The sequence below is a fragment of the Xenopus laevis genome, chromosome 8S, assembly GCF_017654675.1.
Source record: "Xenopus laevis strain J_2021 chromosome 8S, Xenopus_laevis_v10.1, whole genome shotgun sequence".
NCBI classification, from domain to species: Eukaryota; Metazoa; Chordata; class Amphibia; order Anura; family Pipidae; genus Xenopus; species Xenopus laevis.
The window spans coordinates 87,873,058-87,893,600 of record NC_054386.1 but is presented as its reverse complement, the minus strand read 5'-3'; the positions used below and the strand labels follow the sequence as shown (position 1 = coordinate 87,893,600).

The window sequence follows — 20,543 nt, the reverse complement described above, 5'->3', positions numbered from 1 at the left end:
CAGGATACACAGTAGATAACAGATAAGTACTACTATAGTTTATATAAACAGGCTGCTGTGCAGTCATGGGGACAGCCATTTAAGCACAGGATACACAGTAGAAAACAGATAAGTACTACTGTAGTTTATATAAACAGTCTGCTGTGCAGTCATGGGGGCAGCCATTTAAGCACAGGATACACAGTAGAAAACAGATAAGTACTACTATAGTTTATATAAACAAGCTGCTGTGTAGCCATGGGGGCAGCCATTCAAGCACAGGATACACAGTAGAAAACAGATAAGTACTACTGTAGTTTATATAAACAGTCTGCTGTGCAGTCATGGGGGCAGCCATTTAAGCACAGGATACACAGTAGAAAACAGATAAGTACTACTATAGTTTATATAAACAGGCTGCTGTGCAGTCATGGGGACAGCCATTTAGGCACAGGATACACAGTAGAAAACAGATAAGTACAACTATAGTTTATATAAACAGGCTGCTGTGCAGCCATGGGGGCAGCCATTTAGGCTGACAAAGGAGAAAAGGCACAGGATACTTGACAGATAAACTCTGTAATAGAATACAATTATATTTTGCAGAGTGCATCTGTTATCTGCTATATAACCTGAGCATTGAAAGGCTGCCCCTATGGATACACAGCAGCTTGCTTAAATAAATTAATATTATTAGAGTTTCTAATGCAAACACAATGCAACAGGACATTATATTTTAATTAGGTTAAAGCACTTTGATTTTTTGGTGTTACTGTTCCTTTAAGTATGACACCACAGGGCAGATTTATCAAAGGTCGAAGTGAAAATTCAAATTTTGAGCTAATTTTTGTGTACTTCAACTAGGGAATAGTCCAAATTCTATTTGAATTTGAAAAAAATGTACTGTCTCTTTAAAAAATTTGACCTAGAACAGTCGCCATCTAAAACCTGCCGAATTGCTGTTTTAGCCTATGGGGGGACCTCCTAGAACGTATTTGGAGTCAATTGGTGGACTACCAAATCTAAGTTTTTTTGGGGGGGGGGGGTAAAAGCTTTGAATCGTACGTTTCGAATGCACTTTTACTTCAATTCGTACAATTTGAATATAATATGGACCTCTTCGATCGGAAACTGACCTATTCGGCCAAAAAAAAGCCTTTGATTTAATTTCAGTTGGTCTTTCTGAATTAGAATTTTGAAGTCTTTCAAATTCGAAATTGGACCCTTGATAAGTCTGCCCCCTCTTTATTCTGGGGAATTGCACATTCTAGCCCAGCTGGTAATATGTAAAGTCAACTCACTATACCAGGAGTGAAAAATAATCATGTCAGATTAATCATGTACCACCCTAATGACATGATAAATTAGCTAACGTCATCTCATTTGTGACACACTGATCCACAGAAGATAGTGATCCACAAAGAACCTAATATTCAGGTGAATATAAAAAGCTGGACTGGATTACACTTTTTCTACTAATATGAATAAAATTTTTATGATGATCTTCCAAAATAATGTGACATTTTTCCTACCATTATACATGGTGATCAAAACAAGGTCAATAAGTAGTTTTAAACCAACTGATTTATGAAGACAAGTCTGCAATATAATAATCTGAAAGCGTAAAATCCCATATGGAAAGAACGGCACTTACCTGTGTTGGATGTAAATAATGTAAGATGTTTCACACGACCCCCTGAAACTTGTACACTTATAAATATATATACACATATATTGCAAATCTCAAGTTCCATGATGTTTGGCGTCATGCTTTAATGTGGTCATGAAAATTCCTTGGCGATTTCAAGTATAGGTATATGTTAAAAAACAAGCTCCATTATTCCCTCTATTTATGTAAACATTGCGGAAAAAAAAGTGTGCATTTTATTCAGCACAATTTAGGAAAAGGTGTGAGAATACACTTTATCGAGCAGGTTACAGGAGCGAGCGCAGGTAAAAGCAGCTGGTAGCAACGTCCGTGTAACTTGATTGGTGTTGGATGTGATTTGCAGACGATAGATATGACAAATGCAGTTTATATTTCAATGTGTCAAAGCGTTTCAGAGCCCTAGAGCATGCTAGAACCAGCACACTATATTACTTTTCTTTTTTTCTCCCACCTCCTGGAATCGACTTCAATTCCGCAGTGAATTACAGGAATTTGACTGACCCTAAGCCTGTCAGCAGTGATATACCAGATTTAAAACTTTCTTCTGACTCCATAGGTACAGGCATGTCCTACAGAAGGGACACCTTCCAAGCCAACAGCAGAATATGGATATTTATATGCCAAGCATAGACATTCTTTGTTCGCAATAGAACACAGGTATTACTGGTCAAATACAGGCCCGGGGGCCAGACAGCCTTCTAAGGAAATAATATACCTCACAGACTGGTGACAAACCCAGTACTCAGCAACGCAAAAAGACCTGGACGTCCACGGAAGACAACAGTGGTGGATGATCGCAGAATCATTTCCATGGTGAAGAGAAACCCCTTCACAACAGCCAAACAAGTGAATAACACTTTCCAGGAGGTAGAGTATCCATATCCAAGTCTACCATAGAGAGGAGACAGCATGAAAGTAAATGCAGAGGGTGCACTGCAAGGTGCAAGCCACTCATAAGCATCAAGAATAGAAAGGCTTTAATGGACTTTACTAAAAAAACAACTAAAAAAGACAACACAGTTCTGGAAAAACATTCTTTGGACAGATGAAACCAAGATCAACCTCTACCAGAATGATGGCAAGAAAAAAGTATGGAGAAGGCGTGGAACAGCTCATGATCCAAAGCATAGCACATGATGTATAAAACATTTGGGAGGCAGTGTGATGGCTTGGGCTGTAATGGCTGCCAGTGGCACTGGGACACTAGTGTTTATCCATCATGTGACACAGGACAGAAGCACAAGAATGAATTCTGAGCTGTTCAGAGACACTGTCTGCTCAAATCCAGCTAAATGCAGTCACATTGATTGGGAGGCGTTTCATAATGACCCAAAACATACAGCCAAAGCAACCCAGGAGTTTATTAAAGCAAAGAAGTGGAATATTATTGAATGGCCAAGTCAGTCACCTGATCTGAACCCAATTGAGCTGCATTTCACGTGTTGAAGACTAAACTTCGGACAGAAAGACCCACAAACAAACAGCAAGTGAAAGCCGCTGCAGTAAAGGCCTGGCAGAGCATTAAAAAGGAGGAAACCCAGAATCTGGTGATGTCCATGAGTTCAAGACTTCAGACTGTCATTGCCAGCAAAGGGGTTTCAACCAAGTATTAGAAATGAACATTTTATTTTCAGCCTTTTTTAATTTGTCCAATAACCTTTGAGCCCCTGAAATGTAGTGATTGTGTTAAAAAAAGGCTTTAGTTCCTCACATTTTTTATGCAATATTTTTGTTCAACACCCTGAATTAAAGCTGAAAGTCTGCAGTTCAACTGCAGACTTTTCATTTAAAATTCATTGTGGTAATGTACAAAACCAAAATTAGAAAAAAGTTGTCTCTGTCCAAAGATTTATGGGCCTATCTGTATATAGTATGAGGCAACTTTGATCCAGTTGGTTTAGCACAATTACATATAATTTCATATAAGTCAGATGGATCCAAGTCTGGCTGCCACCTTCAGCCTTTGCTCCTTTACTAACACAGGTACATACTGTAAAATGTCACTAAACCAAAGCAAAAATGAAGATATTGGTTCTGAAATCACAGATACACATTAACATCCTTTGCTGCTTTATAGGAACTTGATCACACATAGATCACAAACCAAAAAGACATAAATTACTTTGAACTCTTTCAACATTGTCCCTAGGTTTCAATAAGATTTAATGAGGGGTAAATCAGGTCAAGCCTACCTTATTCCCAAGCTTAGGTCAGTTGGGCAAATAGCTTGCTAAACTAGGACTATAAAGATTCTGTCCCAGTTGACATTTATTGGACAAAAACACTGCAAGGGTACCTGGTGGTCCAGTGGGCCGGGGGGGGGTGCCGTTAGTTCTAACTTCTATGGCATGCCTCGTGACGTCAATGCCTTTTGGCATGAAATACGAATATTTAAAGGGGCCTCGACCAAACATTCCAAATGTAAGGTCTATTCCATAGTTCCTGGTTGTGTTTTCCAAGTTTGATCTTTGTTACTGACCCTTGCCTTTTCCTGACTTCTTCTGTTGCCTGTACTGACCACTGCCTGCTACTGACCATTCTTCGGATCCTGATTCTGTACCACATTACTGTTTGGCGTTGACCCCGGCCTGTGACCTGGACTACGCTCCTGCTCCCTGATTTGGTACCACATTGCCTGGTCTGTTTCACGTCTATGCTGCCTGCTACCCCGTCCCTTCTATATGTTCAGTTCCCTTGCCTGCCCAGAACTCTCTCCTTGGTCCTCTCACATTATGTCCTGCCTGTATCTGAGTAGTGGAGTGCTCCTCCCGAAGTCAAAGGTGGCTGCTATAGGCAGAAGAGTGAGCCATGACCAGGTTCTTGCAATACTGCTAAAAATATACACAGGCTGAAGAAACAATTCTGCTGACAATTAAACTCTATTATATATCCTTAGTAATTAAACCAAGTTGACTTAAAGTTGCCTTAAAGGTTATAATCAAATAGCACACATATCATTCTCTTGAGACATGCTCATCAGCGGTAGTATACAAAGGTAAAAGACCCTTAAAGTGGTCTTGAAAGTGATGTTACCATGGGATACAAAAGATGATTCTAGAAAGCAGCATTATGTTCACACAGAAAGGCATCTTCTTTATTATATTATAACAATAAAGTCTGTTTTCATTCAGTTACTAGTGGCAAAAGGCAGACCTCCAGTGTATAGTGATAAAATATATAACATGCACATTTAAATATATAAACCTTCACCCAAGAACAACAGTGTGAGTTAAGTGTAAAAATAAGCTAGTAAAACACAGGTAAGTAGAAGTATTATGTAACTGTAAGCTCCTACGGCAGGGGTCCCCAACCATTTTTAACCGGGAGCCACATTCAAGTGTAAAATAATGTTGGAGAGCAACATAAGTGCATGCACAAAAGATCCTGGGGCTTCCAAATAAAGGCAGTGATTGGGTATCGGTAGCCCCTATGTGAACTTGCAGCCGGCAGGAGTCTCTTTTTGGCAGTTCACATGGTTTTTATGCAACTAAAGCTTTCCTTTATGCCAGGAATTCAAAAATAAGCAGCTGCTTGGAGGTCACTGGGAACAACATCCAAAGGGTTGTAGAGCAGAAGGTTGCTCATGAGCCACTGGTTGGGGATCACTGTCCTCGGGGAAGGATGACAATTGGTCAATAGTAAGGAATAATTAATAGATACAGTAATAACATGTAGAGGATCTAATGAGCTACAGTATACATTAGAGATGTACAGATTTCAGGATTATATGAGATGTAATTGATATAATGCTACTTTTAAGGTCCTGCGAGATCGACATTGTTTGAAGTTTATGACAATAATTTTCAATTAAAATAATAATTGGAAAAAAGAATCCAGGATTCAGCCGTTTTCAGTAGGATTCGGCCCAATCCAAGTGCCTAGCTGAACCAAATCCGAATTTCCCCTTAGGGAAACAAGGGGGAAAGAGAGTCACATGCGCACCTGTTTGGATTCGAAGTGCAATAGAGTAGATAGGACTTGGTCAAGAAAATTGTTGACCAACAACGCTGGCGTCTTTTACTTTTTACAGGGTGATAGGTTGCAAAAGATCGTAATTTTTTTTAGGGTAACCGGCTTCCCCCCTACATTTCCTAACATATGGCACATAAAGTATACAGTGGGCACATGTGTAGGGCAATATAACTATTCTCTATTTTATTTCATTAAGGTTCCCTGGGCTGCAACCTTAACTTCCCGCCGTAAGCAAATTAGCTAACGCTAGCGTAACTTTGCTTTGCTTGCTGCAGTAACGCTAGCGCAACTTCGTAAGCATTTGCGCCCTGGACGCAACTTCAGATTTTCGTGAATTAGCTTTGTCCTGGCGAATCTACGTCTGGCGAAGTGTTGCGATGTCAGCGAAGCCGTTGCTGGCGCAATTTCAGAGGTAAGTAAATTTGCCCAATAGACTGTTCTTTATTACCTGAATATGTATAGATATTTTGGTTGTGTTTGGTCATGTTATTATGCATTAGATATCATAGCTTTGTTGTCTCCGGTTAAATGAGCAGCATGCATGTGTATTCCAGCAAGGTGAAGCAGCACATGATTGAGTATTTGAATCTGTAATTTCTTCCTTGAATCTAAGACCCAACTGCCTTTCCTCTTGTCAGTGTAAACAACTAACCCCTTCATGTCCACAGGGGAGTATTTAAAATTGCCTTCCAGCTACTGTCTTGAACAGAAAGATTGAAAGGATTACGGCAGGTCTCTGTGGCACGAAGCGACCAGCAAACAATACTACAGGGTCACAGAAAGAGCTGGGGGCACAGAGGGATGTAAAATTGAATTGCTTACCCTCTTCGAACCATGACCCCATGTGCTGGGTAAGAGATGGGAATCTGAAACACCCCTGAGCTTTTTTTTTTTGGAGAGATCAGCAATCTAGCCAGCCTCCACCTGCATCTCTTTCTTCTTGAATTAAATGATATTTCTAAACAGTGGATAGGAGAACCTTTCTCTGGTGGCGCAATTGCTTGACTTGTGTTCTTAAGGTTTCTTGGGCAGTCAGCTCCTCTGCAGTATCTGTCTGTACAGGGTCAGTGATGAATAAAATGTTTTTTTCTGACTTTTTTTTCCCTTTATCTCTAAAAATGTGGGGTAAATGGTGCAGGCATTGTCAAATGAAACCAGCGGTTAAATATTTATATTAAAACAGAATCAAAGTAATACTAAACAATACTGTAGTGTGTAGGTGGAGGGGCACAGTCAGTCAGATTTAGGGTATGCCATATCAAGCAAATCCCTCCAGTTCCCAGAATAGGCCCTTGTAATTTTTTCTCCTAGATACTCCTGAACTGTGCCAATTTCCACTGGACAGAATGGGGGTGAGACCTACCAGAAAAAAATGGTATGACTTGGCCAGATCTGGGGTGTAGAGGTGGCCATAGACGTAACAATTACGATCTTTCTTGGAAAAGATCTTTCCAAGAAAGATCATTTGTTTTAATACACACGTGTAGAGCTGAATCGTCAGATATACAGGTAGATATACAGGAAGAAACAATAGAATTCTACCTGTATCTGACGATTCAGCACTAACAATGGCTGATGTTTGGGTCCCTTCAAATTCACCCGATCAAAATTTTCCGTCCAGCCCGATCAACGAGCCGACCGATAGCCAAGTCTTCTGCCGATATTGGTCGGCTCTTTTTCCACCATACACGCAACGAATATCGGACGAAAATTATTTTTTTACGATATTATCTGTGCGTCTATGGCCACCTTAACTTGCATGGATTGTGGACATGCCCAATATTGTAAAAAAAATTGTGCATAAAAAATTGGTAGGTACTGTATGCAACAACTAGATATGTTTTTGCATTACTGTACTATCGAAGATAAAATCTGTATCTGATCCCCACCATGATTTGTGCAGTTCGGTTTTCCAAACTGGCAACACTAGCCTTTGTCCAAGTTCCTTTGATCCTCTGTATGGTAGTGATTCCCTCTACAAATCATTGCATTGAAATCTTTGCCATGAAAATCAAACCTATTTGCCCAGAAGCAATCCAATTCACTACAGGTACTATGTAAACATCACTCAGCACACTCCTTTGCCATTCTGATATTTAAACGTATTCAAATAAACCTCTGTTTTCCCAAATACACTGCATTGATATTTGTTGTTTCAAGAATTCTTCAAGGCCATTATCCTGACTATTCAACATAAGGGAAGAGGTGTGTATATGACAAAAGGAGGGGTGGGGGAACAAGACCAGATGTTCTATGAAACAACTTTAAATTAGCGTTAGTTAAAGATAATATTGTAAGATTATATAAAACTGTGAGTGGCAAACAGAAAAAAAAACACTTAAATGAAGGCCAAGAATCAAACTGAGAGAATGGGGAAAAAGCCAAACTGGCTCTACTTATCCACTAATAAATATACTTCTGTTTTACTTCTCAACAGTGGATGTTTCAAACTTTAGACTCCTATTTCTGTTTTCTCTTTTGTCTGTTTGAGAGGTGACGGCATGGGAGGAAAATAACATACAAGTGGATGTGCGCACTCATTTTAGTTTCAATGAGTGGATAAAGACTGATACTAGTTGATAATCTTTGTCTATTAAGACAATGCGGCGGCCGTCACTAGCGAAAATTTGCCACAAATTTGCAAATCTGCAGGGACATCGCCAATTTACTAACAGGTTGAGAGGACAACTCGCTAATGAAAGAGACTGTCACTAGCATAGTTTAGCGCCCTATCGCCAGTCGAATTTTCGCTAAGGCGAATGATCGTTACTTCACAAATTTACTAAAGTGCGAATTTTACAGAACGTTACCTCTTTCACCAGAGTTTCCTTTGCCAGCTTAGACCTGGCGAACTGGTAAAATGAAGCTACATCCTCCTCAGTCTTATGTCAGTGACATCATATCCTGTATGCCGGAAAGTCATAGTCAAGTCAAGTTCTAAAAAACACTGGAGTTTTTTCATATTTTAAAGTGAGATTGCCTTCAAAAGTCCTAACTATTAAAGTTTTTTGTGTTAACATTTTTTTCCAACCATTTGAGGGGCATGCCACATTTGTTTTAGGATGGGCTAATGTCTAGGGCATTAGAGGATCTCTTTTGCCTTTATTTTGCTTTATTGCATTTGTAATAGGTGGCCACTTACAAACTTACATTTGCACCAACATCTCTAATAAAGATATATATATATATGACCTATATGTACCTACCTTATTCCAATTGACCTAAGAGTAGGAGTACTAAAGTAGTTTCAGGAACGTTAGCAAAAGTTCACTATGAAATGCTCGCGCTGACTAATTTACTCTAGCGAAACTTTGCCAGCGTTCGACTGCAGAGACGCAACTTCGCATTTAGTGAATTAGTTTAATGGTAGAGAATTTGTACCCGGTGAAGTGGTGCAAAAATATGCCCTTTGGTGAATGTGCCCCGATATGTTTGGGCTACTGGTTAATCCATCTATGTGAAGTGTTGGAACTATATAAATAAAGGATAATGATGATGATAAGGGTTACAACTATCCGATGTGAAAAAAAACTATGCAACAAATGTTTTTTGCACAACTACCTTCAAGATGTGGTAACCAATCTTGCAACTTCTATTAGTGCAGCTACATAATACAATGTAGGCAAACTCCCTATGTAATGCTGGAAAGAAAAGAAGAAAAAAAAAAGATCCTGCTTTATTCCAAGTCTGATCACATTAGGACTAAGTACTAATCACAGCATGATAAATTTGAGTCAAAGCAGTGATTAGATCATTTTGCCATAACATACAATTCACAATGCACTAACCTTGTAGCTTTTCTAGCATTTCAAATGCTACTGGAATGACACCGGTTAACATCCAAAGCTCCTGGGAACTAAAAATGTGTCATTTTTCCCCTCTGTTTTTATGACACCTCTAAAATTATTTGTGCTTTATAACGCCAATGCTAATTACAGCTTCTGCTCCAGGTGCCAGAAGAGTGCTAATTACGGGATTAATGAACATACCTTTTTTCCCCTCTCTCTACTTTTTTTTTTGGATTCTGATGAATGGAAAAGTGAATTTAAACACAACAGGGTGATCATGCAATTTTAAAATGTAGCTCCCTTGTATAATGGATTCTAGCTATTTCCCAAATTGACTCTCTCTTTTTTGTAGAATATTTATTGTTTCCCTAACAAAGCAATGAAGAATGAATCCGGCAGCTAATCCGATATCCGAGAGTGACATTAGCAGACTTCCAAGAACCTTATCTGAGAAGATTAGGATAAAACAGGTTTCTCTTCCTATAATAAGATGCTGCTGTGTGAATGGAAACGAGCATGGGGGATATTTGGAAATTAGGGTAAATAACTGCAGTCTTGGGGATCTGTGCCAGGGAATGAACAAGAGCTCCCAATGTGCCCTGAAAACCCCCACCACAGATAAAGAATTGTATACTTTTGCCATACCGCACTACTTGGCATCACTCCCCTCCAAACAGGTTCAGGCATAACAGGGAAAGGGGTAACAGGAGAAAAAGACAGAGGATTTGCAACTGTATCGATGATGCTACCTATCTATACAGCTAACAAAGAATCCTGACAGACTGCAGAGATTCGGAAAGGGAAGGAAAGTGACAAGGTGGAATACAAAATGGTAGAATGAAAGTCTCAAGAATAAGAAGGTGCAAAGCTTTTGCCTAACTGTATAAAAGTTGAGTGTGTTGGGTTCGTACTGCTGTGACAGGTTTCCCCAATAATTTCAGCAGAGCCTCATTCAAGATTTCAAGGAAGCTTTAAATGATCAAGCACAGAATACAGAAGCATTAAGTAGCTTGGAGAGATCACTGCCCTCGAGCCCCCTTACAATGTCTTTTAAGCTAAGCTAACAATTGTATCTACGCAAACGTAGACTTTTAATTTCTCAATTACCTTCAGGGTCCCAATATCCTTGTTCCAACTGCCAGATACCAAGGGGCAAATTCACTAGGATTCGTAGTTGCGCCAGGCGTAACTTCGCCGCACTTCGCCAGGCGTAGTTTCGCCAGCGCTCCGCAAATTCACTAAAATCCTAAGTTGCGCACAGGGGTAGCGTAAGGTTGCGAAGTTGCGCTAGCGTTGATTCGCTAAGTGAAGCGAAGTTACGCTAGCGAAGATTAATTTGCATACGGCGCCTAATTCAAATTTCAATGGAGGAATACGTAGAATCACTACAAATGCCTGGGAAACCTTCAAAACATCAAATAAAATTTTTTTTTTGCCCTACACATGTGCCCACTGTATAGTTAAGTTGCCATGAGTTAGGAAATGTAGGGGAGCCCCAAAAAAATTCTCGATCTTTTTCAGCCTATCACCCATAATATAGAAAACACGCCAGCGTTTTTTGGGACTTAGAAAAAAATTTAACTTTTTTTGAAGCAATCCCTATCTACTCTATTGCGCTTCGCCTGGTCTGAGGTGGCGAAGGAAGTCTAGCGTAAAAGGTAGCGTTCAGTACACTGCGCGCGTTAGTGAATTTGCGTAGTTATGTCCGTAGCGAAAATTCGCCAGGCGTAAGGGTGCGAAGTAACACTAGCGAATCTACACCAGCGTTCGTTAGTGAATTTGCGAAGTAACGAAAATGCCCAACGCTAGCGAATTGACGCTAGCATTCGGTGCTTCGGCGCTTAGTGAATTTGCCCCCAAGTTCTTCTTTTGATTCTTATCTAGTCACGTAGCAATTTTAGCAATGAGCATGTAGCATTAATATAATATGTAATAGATATATTGGTATGGCTATGTAAGGGCCCGAAGGCACAGTTGGAGTGCGGACCAAGGAGGAGGCAGGTAGTAGACCAAAGTTCGCGGTATCAGAAGGGTGAGGCAAGAGAGTAGTCAAAGTCCAGGCAATAGTTCAATCCAGGCAGCGAAGGGTCAATCCGAAATAACAGGCAAGGTTGCTACACAGGAATCAATCAGAAATAACACACCCAGGAATACACGGAGTTAAACCTATACTTGGGCAATGCCTGCAGTGTCCAGAAGGCTTTATATAGGCCAGGATTGGCGCCAAAGTTTGGGCGCAATGGCGTCATGACGCTGACGCTGGCGTCCAGACACTGGCGTCCAGACGCTGGCATTTAGACGCAGACGCACGTTCTGACGCTGGCGTTTATGCGCCGGCGCACGTTCTGACGCTAGCGACCATTCCGTCGCCGGCGACCAATCGGCAGGCGGGAAGACCAGCAGGATCCACATTTTGGACGCCGTCGCCATCTTGGATGTGAGTGACTTCTATTTCCATTACAGGCTATTGCTATAAGTATCACAATATTCCAATAAGCACTGAAGCAAGGGGAGACCTGACCCTAACAACTCCATAGATCTGGAACGGAAAATACAGGACCAACTGCTTGAATATAGTGATAGCACGTAGAAATTAAATCTGTTTTTTTTTTAAGAGAAAAAAACTTTATTTCAAAGAACAAATTTATGAATCTACCAACCTCAAGATTGGACTAAGTATCCCTTTAAATAAGCTGGTTTTGCTTCCAATAAGGATTCATTATATCTTAGTTTGGAAGGAACTGTTTTATTTTTACAGATAAAAAGAAAATACTTTTTAAAAATGTGGATTATTGGATTACAATTGAGTCTATGGGTGGCAACCCTTTCTGGATAAAAGATTTCCAGATAACGAACCCCATCCCTGTATAAGAATTATATTCACAGTATGGAAGCAGAGGGATTTACCTTGTGATTTTAACCTCCTCCATATTCCCATACTCGTTGTTTCAGACCTGTCGAATCTGATCTAAAGATTAAGGAAACCTTTGAACTGATGATTAAATGTAATTGATTTTAAAACAATGTCAATGACCTTCATTTATGAAATCCGAATAAAATATTGATTTCTCCAGCAGTTTTACGCTTTCCATCTTTAAAAATATATACTTCATCTCGCTCTTGCATCTTTTTGCCTGAAATCTGTTGTAAAGTTTGGCAGAATATTTGACACATAAGATGCAAATATCACAAAACTCAGGACCCACTATGAATCTTAGGGGTTAATCAGAAAGTGTGGGATTATTAACCCATCGGAAAAAGAATTCAGTTGACAAAGTGGAGCGGCAGGAAGCCTGGAGACGGAGAGTCGGCAGGAGATGAAACCCATCAGAGCACCTGAACATCTCGCCCGACGTGCTGCTAATAACACAGAGCTGACGATTGCTGCCAATTGATTCTATTTTCTGGCACAGGAAGGAGGGAGGATGAGCGGAGCCTGGGGAGGCACAGGAACCCGACGCTGTTTATCCAAGAGTATGATGTGCGCCCGTGTCTCTTTCCTCAAAACATAATCGTGCAATTTCTCTAACTCCCTGGGATGACAACTCAGCTTTGCCAGAGAAAGGAGGGTGAAGGGGAAAGGGGGTCCCTGCTCTCTGATAACCCTCTTGTCTGTAGCACAGGGATGCTTAATCCTCAAGGTGCCTTGGTGCCATTGTATTTATTGATTGTGGACATGCGATGGCAGATCAGAACCACTTGCACCTCTTTGTCATCTTATTCCTAAAGGCTAAACACCTATTACTCAGTTCCATATTCATTTTAGCCTTATGTCTATCCCCCAAACTTTATTGATTAGTTTTAATTGGCTGCATTTGACTTTCCATTTGTCAGTTAACTAAAGAATCTGCCTTCCTCCATCTTCAGAGAGTAATCTCTGGATTTAATATTTACCTTCCTCTATTTCTTTTCTTTCCTTTCTTCCTACTCTGATATCTTCCTTCTCCCTTATCTTAAAGGAAAACTAAACCTTAATGTTTACATGATTTTCTAGTAGACTTAGGGCAGAGACACACGTGGAGATTCGGGGAGATTTAGTCCAGCCTTTCCACCGGCTAGAATCTGAATCGCCGGTGGGATGGCACTCGGAGCGCTTCATTTTCTGAGGTTGCCCAAAGTTGCCTCGGAAAACTAGGCACTTAGAGTGCCATCCTGCTGGCAATTTCAATTCTAGCCAGCGGGAAAGCAGTTTGGAAAGACTAGTCTCCCAAAGAAGAAGCGATTTGTTGCCGGACGACTAATCTCCCCGAATCTCCATGTGTGTCTTTGCCCTTAAGGTATGAAGATCCAAATAAATGAAAGATCCATTATCAGCAAAACCCCAGAGAATTCAGCATTACAGGTCCCATGTCTGTACAATGCAATTATTTTAAATGATACAGGAGGAGAAAATTGGTGCAAACCAGTGAGAGAAATGCATCCAAGAAACTATTATATAGAGAGACTTTAGGGTGGTTATTTATTAAAAAACTAATTTTGTCTCTACAAAATTGTGCAACAATTCAAATTGTGAAACTTTTCTAATTGTATCCCGAAAAACGAATTTTTCTAGCATCAAACAGCCCAAAACCCATGAAAATCTTGAAAGCGAAAAAACATATTCTAATTGTAAAAGGGCATCTGCCATTGACCTTTACATAACTTCGACAGGTTTTAGCTTTGAAGCATAATAAATCTCAAAAAAAAAAAAAAATTCCCCTCTAAAAATTCAAATTTTTACCCTTAAAAGCTCTACCAGAAAAATTCAAGGCTTAAAGGGGTTGTTCACCTTCAAACAACTAGTTGTTTTCAGATAAAAAAATAACGACTTTTTCCAATTACTTTCTATTTTCTATGTGTCACCGTTTTTCTAATATTGAAGTGTAAAGTGTCATTTTTCACCTTCTAAAGCAGCTCTGGTGGGGGGGTCGCCGACCCTAACGGTGATACATTTAGTTGATACATTTCTTATCTTTGTCCCTGCTGAGCAGAATCTCTGGGTTTTATTACAGGCAGCTGTTAGAATTGATACAATAGTTGCTAATACTCCAGAGATGCTGCTGAGAAATGGATCAACTAAATGTTGTGAAACAGTTTAACGTCTGCACCTGAATTACTGAGCTGCCAGACTCAACCACCAGAGACAGGGACATTCAACTTTAAAATTAAAGTTTGGGAAAACAGTAAAAATTAAATAATGGAAAGTAATTGAAAAAAGTCTTTATTTCTGGGGAACAATCTGAAAACAACTGAACTGAAAAAAGTGTTTGGAAGGTGAACAACCCCTTTAATAAATAGGCCCCTGGGTGTTACACTTGGTTTTCATCTGTGAGGATTGTAATTTCTCAGCATTGCAAATTATCAGAAATAAATCAATGTCTGTGTCCTGTTCCAGTAGAATTTGGTCATACATTAGCTTCCCAAAGTCATAAATCAGCATGAAGCTATAGAAACCCTACAGAGAGCTTAGTGGAGTGGCCTTGGAAATGAGATTTACAATCACACAAGACCGTGCGGGGCTGCCTCCACATGGGGGCCAGAGAAGTGGTTGGGGAGACCAAGACTGAAGATCAGTTGATGTGAGGTTTAGGTTTTAAGCTCCCCATAGACGCGACGATTCTTCTTGCCGAACGACCGATTTTATGGAAGCCCGACCAATCCTTCGAAATTATCGTGCGGTTAGTGGGATTCTACGATCGTACATCTTACGATTTTTCGGGCGACATCTGTCGGGAAATTGATCGGCCAGGTCAAAAAATCTTTGTCGGTCCCGGTGCAATCTATCTATGTTTGCAGGGCCAAGCTGGCAGCTCCCCTTTGTTTTCCTGGTAAATTGGTCTTTTTAGTTGATGGTAAATTCGTACGATCGTTCTGAGAAGATCGTGGTCTCACGATCAGGATCTGATCTTTTAAAAATCTCAACATCTATGGCCAGCTTTACTCATCCAAACTCATTCTATAGGTCAGGTAAAGTGAGTTGTTGGAGAAACACGTATTATCAGCCCTATATTATATTATCTTATGCACAAGGCTAAATTGCTCCAACTTTGTTCATGGACAGGGGCCATTATTAAATGCTGGTCACACATCCCTCTTCTCAATATAAGGCTAATGAAAAGGCTCTAAACAACCACATCCTAATAGGAGAACAAAACAGATTGGCTGCTAAACCAATGCAACACCAAACCAATAAAATTAATTTGTTGTTTACTTTGCCGAATAAAGCAAAACTAAGGAACATACCTGCAGCTTTCTTTGTAAATATATGAAAAGTGTATCAAATACTTAATGTAATAATCTGTAAGGCTTGGTGTAGTCAGCCTGGTTACCTCTGCATCTGATAAATACAAAGGGAGAATAGAAATTATACATATGTGCCCTTAATTTCACTTGCAAAGCCCAGTTTTCCGCTGCCGAACACTCAGGTCTGCATTATCTATAGGTAAAGATAGGTAGAAGTGAGCCAAGGGAGTGCTGGTCAGCAGGGCATGGCAGACAATCAAGGTAAGAGTTAAAATAAGTAAGTTTGGTTTGAATGGAAAATGGAAAAATCAGAGAGTATGAGTGAGAGACGGAGATGAATAAGAATGGAGAGGTTGTGAATACGCACACAGTATGGGAGGAAAATGAGAGAGCGATTGGACAGCCAGTGACAAGTAATTTACCGGTGAAAGAAGAGAAGAAAACATATCACTTTCAATGGGTGTTTTATTGCTCAAAATAAGGATGAGGAATAGAATAGCAAGCGGGAGACAGTGTGAACTTTCATCGCACACAGAGACAAAGGTTCAGCTCCCACTGAAAGGCACACAAGCGCATACCCAGTTTATATGAATTGCACTCGTTCATTATAAGAAAGAAGATTTCGTTGGTAACCCTTGGGCATCAGAAAAGCCGCAAATAGTGTAGAAATCAAAGCTGCCCAAGACAAGAGCCCACAGGGCAATAGATAGAATAAAGCAATACAAAGATGCAAAGAACACAGCTTAATGCTTTGCTAAGTAGTACCCTGTTCAGTTGCCTTACACCTGGGGGCATATCAACGGTCGAATTTCCGATTGAAAAAACGTTGAAATTTGAATTCAAAAAGACCAACCGAAATGAAGTTGAAGTTTTTTTTTTTGGTTGAATAGGTCCGTTTTTGATCGAATTTGAATCATACGAATCGAAGGAATAGCGCATTAGATCGAATTCAACGTTTTTTCCCAAAAAAAGTCCACCAATTGATTCCAAATAGGTTCTAGCAGATCCCCCATTGGCTAAAACAGCAATTCGGCAGGTTTTAGATGGCAAATGGTCGAAGTCGAATTTTTAAAGAGCATGATAAATTTTGATATTCTAATTTTCTTTTTTTTTCAAATTCGTATCGAATTTGGACTTTTCCCTAGCTGAAGTACACAAAAAACAGCTCGAAATTAGAATTTTTTTCATTCGAAAATTCACCTCGACCTTTGTTAAATCTGCCCCTTACTGTATCTGTACCAAAAATTAGGGATGCATCAAATCCACTATTTGGGCTGAATACCGAGCTGAATCCTAATTTGCATATGCAAATTAGGGTCAGGAAAGGAAAAAGTTGGGGAAAATGTTTTTACTTTTGTTTTGCGACAAAAAGTCAGGTGATTTCCCTTCCCGTCCCTAATTTACATATGCAAATTAGGATTCGATTCGGCCAGGCACAAGAATTCCTCTTAAAAAAGCCAGAATCCCGAACCGAATCCTGGATTCGGTGCATCCCTACCAAAAATACATACAAAGGTAGCAGTGCAAGAGAAGGTCGGTCTTCCCAAGGTGCCTTAATCAGGACATCCTACAGCACAAAGAGAGGGCCAGTGCCTTGCAGGAGGGGCTTGAACCCCTTCACCAGGCAATAACAAAGTATTATTAAACCTATGGCATATCCACAGTTTGCGGTCTGATTTCGGCAGGTCAATTTATTAAACCCAACGATACAGCAAATCATTGCTTATGGTAATCCATGAAAAGCTTATTGAATGTAGTTAACCGATAAAAGAGGCAGTAATGATCTGTAGATAATGAAGGATTTAGTAGATGTTTAAAACTTGTCATTATGGAAGCTGTGTTTTAGTCTTTGGGAAGTGTGCCATCCAAATATATTCCCTCACCAATTTCCGTTTCACATTCTTCCCATAAACATTTCAAGATAAACAATAAGAGAGAGTGGTGAAACTATAAAAATGCAGTTTGAAGACTGCTACAGTATTTGATGCTGTTCCAAGTCAAATTTTGGCCTCTGAGATAAATACCCCCTTGCCCAGGAGAACTGGAGAAGTTCTGGTTTTATGGATGATGGCTCAATGTGGACTTGATGGGACAGCAATATAAGCCTATAAGGTCTACAGCAGAGATCGAGAAAAGGCAACTGCAAATGATATGAAGATCTAAACACTGTTTTACACCACATATATCCCACTTTTCTTAAATCCAGAGGAGAAAGATATCAACCACAACCTCATGTAACTATGAACAGTCCCTCATAGTACGTTGACTTTAGGCACTTTGAGTGAGTTGGAAAAACGGAAGACTGCAAGCCGCAAGATTGCTTTTAGGCAGATTATATTTTCTGCATGGATTTCAAACTGTATGCGATAATAAATAGGATATTGGCCTGCAAGAAATCTCCAAGGAGAGAGAAAAGTAATCTGCGAGAGAAAAGACAGGGAAAGCAAGAGAGAGACAGCATTTATGTGAATGTAAGTGTCCTGCAAGGTACATTCTAATTAGGTGTGAGCCTCCGAGCGCCTCACTAGCATGTTAACTCTGCAACATGACAGCATAATTTGACTTCTTAAAGGATTATGCAAATTACCGCTCATCATTTCATTACAAGGCTGGAAGGAAAAAACTGACAGGCAATTTATACATAACACACCTTTCAAATCCCCTACATGTGTAACACCTGGGCCATGTAACTGCGCTCCTGGGACCTGCCTCCGTGCTGCTAGCAATTCCAAGCACAGGTAAAAGCCCAGTTAATAGCTCCCAAATAACTTAGAACAAAGCAGGGTCCACCTACCAACAATATCCCTCTTTAGAAACATGGTATGGCACAGGAAGCTATATATACCGTATATCTTCTAATTTGGGTTTTGCCAAAATCACACAAGAGAATGGGAATGCATTGCCAACAAATCTAGAGGATGATGGGTTAGTCCTAGAAATGTTACAAGAACCATGCCTTAAAGGAGAAAGAAAGGCTACAATTCAGTAAGCTTTATCAGAAAGGTCTATATAAATACACCAGTAAACCCTTAAAGTAATGCTGTTCTGAAAAAAGAAACACTACATTTCTTTCCTTCTATTGTGTACTCATGGGCTTCTGTATCTGACTTCCTGTTTTCAGCTTAAACATCCAGGGCTAGGGCTTGAGCATGCTCAGTTTGCTCTCTCCCTCCATTTCCCCCCCCTCCCTGCTGTAATCTGAGCCCAGAGTCAGCAGGGAGAGACTCAGACAGGACGTGATGTCCCACCAAGCTAACATGGCAGCTGTTATCCTAAACAAACAGTAAGAGCTTCTAAAAATGTTTATGCCGGTATGGTAAAGTATTCTGCAGAATAAATCTAGTGTTTTAGCTTGCACGATTGTGGCTAATCTATTGGCAATAAACTGCTTCGGTAGCTTCCCTTCTCTTTTAAGGATACCACAACAGAGAGACCATAAAAAGTTGGCACCTCAACAGGTACAGCACCCTAATAGTATATATAAGTGGGCAGAGAGAGATAGATTACAGAGAATTTATATCAAAAGATATATGTGATTACATATATCTTTTGATATAAATTCTCTGTATGCTGATTGCCTATGGAACTGGGGCAAGTCCCTTTGGCTTAATGGAGGATACACAGAAATCAGATGTGGAGTCCCATCTAAATACAGAGAGATAGATTACCTTCTGTACCGGCAAGTATATGCATCTAATGTGTATGTTTGATGGATACACCCTTCTACTGAACACTGTTGTTAAATAATTACCACCTTCTATATTTGATTTTGAGGACTGCGGGGCCCTATGAAATGCTACTGTGTTTTAGTAGCCCTACTATTAAAAAAAAAACCAAATATAAATAATAATAACCCTATGAAGATATGTGTTTGATCATCCGTTTCAGTCTGAATTGTGTCTTCAGTCAACAACAGCCCCCCCCCCTTGCTATTTATCTTTCGTATTCATTTACACATATAGGTGGGTGCACACAGACACATTATTACCGGCAAACATCAATTAACTGCTTCGCTGCTAGCGGGGTTTCGGCGTCTATTTTCCTAGCCCTGCTGGCACTAGAACAGGGAAATGTTAGCGGCTGAGACAAAAACAAGCAATAAACAATAAAAACATGCAATTATATACTGCTCTCCATCATTCCTTTATCCTGCACATATACATATTTATAAAAAAAAGATAAATCTACCCTACATTTTAATATCTTTTTGTTTTTTAAAACAGTAACCAAACTCTAAAGTGGCCCTGTTAATCCAAAACTGAGTGATGAGGGGGGGTTTGCTGGCAGGGCAGAATTTAAATAATTAGTCACAAGCTGTAGAGCTGGAAGGGTGAGAGAGGGGAGGACGAGAGGAGCAGGGAGATGCTTTGAGGCAGGGTAGTAAATTGCTCTATTTTCGCAGGTAATTTAAATGCAAACTAGCAGCAACTTATCACAAGAATGGATTTTCCACCATCTGGTCAAATAACAGGGGATTTGTTTAGTGCCATGCAAAGAATCGAGTGATGGGGAGAGAAGGCAGATTAGCAGGTAAGTCCTAGAGTCGGGCAAAATGTATTTTGTGCAAACAAGAACAGACGAAGCTTTTAACAATTACACCTGTCAGAACCTCCAGAAAGCAATCCATCTCCTGCGCCTGAGACCAGGCGAGTTCATAACCAAATGGGATTGAGCGGCATGCTGCTTTCTGAGTTAAAGGGATACTGTCATGGGAAAAAAAATATTGTTTCAAAACGCATCAGTTAATAGTGCTGCTTCAACAGAATTATGCACTGAAATCAGTTTCTCAAAAGAGCAAACAGATTATTTTATATTTCATTTTGAAATCTGACATGGGGCTAGACATATTGTCAGTTTCCCAGCTGCCCCCAGTCATGTGACTTGTGCTCTGATAAATTTCAGTCACTCTTTAC

The 20,543-nt window shown here is 40.0% G+C and overlaps 2 protein-coding genes across 6 annotated transcripts in view; one reads left to right on the top strand and one right to left on the bottom strand.

The window, feature by feature from the left end:
* Positions 1–20,543, top strand: part of LOC108700312 — a 782,191-nt gene that overhangs the window by 472,863 nt on the left and 288,785 nt on the right. The window lies entirely within an intron of this gene.
* The window catches only part of npas3.S (neuronal PAS domain protein 3 S homeolog), a 334,397-nt gene that overhangs the window by 228,129 nt on the left and 85,725 nt on the right, over positions 1–20,543 (bottom strand). The gene's annotated exons all lie outside the window — the stretch shown is intronic.